This window comes from Zalophus californianus, chromosome 6 (genome assembly GCF_009762305.2).
Source record: "Zalophus californianus isolate mZalCal1 chromosome 6, mZalCal1.pri.v2, whole genome shotgun sequence".
Taxonomy (NCBI): Eukaryota; Metazoa; Chordata; class Mammalia; order Carnivora; family Otariidae; genus Zalophus; species Zalophus californianus.
Window position 1 is genome coordinate 46,325,611 of NC_045600.1, and position 1,897 is coordinate 46,327,507.

The window sequence follows — 1,897 nt, forward strand, 5'->3', positions numbered from 1 at the left end:
TTCAGGATTAATTTTTTCACGATAACCGTGCAGAGCACATCTGGAAAGACCCATTCCTGGTAAAGCTTATTAGTAAGTGGCCAGTTTTAGAAACTAGAGCTGACAAAATTGTTGTCTACCACACCAATTGTCACAACTGCAGACTCCTGAAAATGGGCTGTGTTTAAAACTGTTTAAACAAATAAAATCCAGTTTGACAGACAAAAAGGGGTAATTATATTCTGTAAGGAAGGTCACATTCACTTGGGGAAGGAGGAAGGACTGGGAGACTGGAAGGATCTGCATAGGGAACAGGCAAGGGGTAAAAGTCATCATGGTGGAATAAAGAAAAAATTACCTGCCGGCGAACACATCTTATCACAGCCTGCATGCTCTCCATGAATATTTTAGCTCACCTTGATAATTCTGGCCTTGGGATTGGAATGGAGATGGGGCTCCCAACAAGGCAAGTTCAAATGGAGTCTGTTTTTCTCAAACAAGAAGTTCAGCAGTCACAGGCAGGTGAGCCTCCCAGGACCCAGTCTCTTTCTGTTCTCCAGCCCTTCATTCCTAGCATGCTGGTTTTCTGTTTACATATTTTTCCCCCATATAGTCACCAGCTGCTGCCTATATCAGTCAGGATGCAACCTGAGAAACAGAACCACTGTAAGTGGGGAAGAATGAGAGATTTATTATTAGGCACTAGACCTGCGCTGTTCAGTACGGTAGCCACTAGCCACATGTGGCAATTTAAAGTTAAATGAGTTAAATTTAAGTAAAAATGTAGTTTCTCATTTGCACTAGGTACATTTCAAGTGCTCAGTAGCCTCAGGCATGTGATTAGTGACTATCATATTGGGCAGCTCATATACAAAACACTTCGATCATCACAGAAGTTCTATTGGAGGGTGATGCATTAGACCCCACGCGATTGTGGGAGCTCCTGGAGAAGTCCATGCAAAGCTGTTTGCTGTCTTTGGTTCTAGTGTTGATTGAACCTGAAGTCACCATAGGTCAGACAGAATGGTGGTCGGGGTAGAAAGCCGGCTGTGGATAAAAGCAAGTACAGCTTGGAGCCTATAGGGATAAACTGGAATTCACAAACAACTAGAATCTTCAAAGACAGGCTGGATTTGTGTGTGTCTCTCACCACCTCTGACCTTGATAATGCAGGTATACTGTGGGAGAAGCTGGCACCCTTCATGGGGCTGCACATGCACTTGGCTTAGGATGCAGAGAAGCTGAAGGAGGAGATCTGACGGCAGCTGGAGTCTGCGTGCTGCCTCATACCTGCAAGGTGAGCCGGCAGATCAGGGACAATGTACTGGAGTTATCACCGTGCCTGGAGCCCTGCCTTGTCCTTCAGAGCATGAAAACCATAGATGCTGCTTCACTGCTGTCTTCTCAATCTCATGCAACACTTGTCTTGTGGCTAATGCTAACCTTGAAACCATGCAGGATTCTGAAGAACAGATCCTGCTCAGCTGAGTCGACTCAGTATAAAGCTACCACACTGCCCCACAGTTCCAGGCATTAAGTCTGCACTGAAAGCAGATGGTGAGAAAGAGGCAGCCTCTGTGGGCTTGCTCTCTCTCGTGCCTGTTTCTTTCTTCAGAAAAGCTCGTTTTCCAGAAGCACCCCGATAGCCTTCCTTTCATATCTCATTAGCCATAATTATGGTAAAATGGCCACTCCTTAGCTCCAGAGGAGGCTGAGAAAAAGGGGGTATTGAACATTTCCGGCTTCTTCCAGAGTAGAGGCAGGCAGGGGAGAAGGGGCTCGGAGTGGCATTGGGTTAGTCAGCCGAAAGTGTCTGCTGCAGATCTGCACAGTGGGTTTGCCACTATCCCCTTCTTAGAGCCAGGAAGTGCAAGAACACCCATTCCAAGTCCTTCATTTGCAGTTGAAGAAACTGACG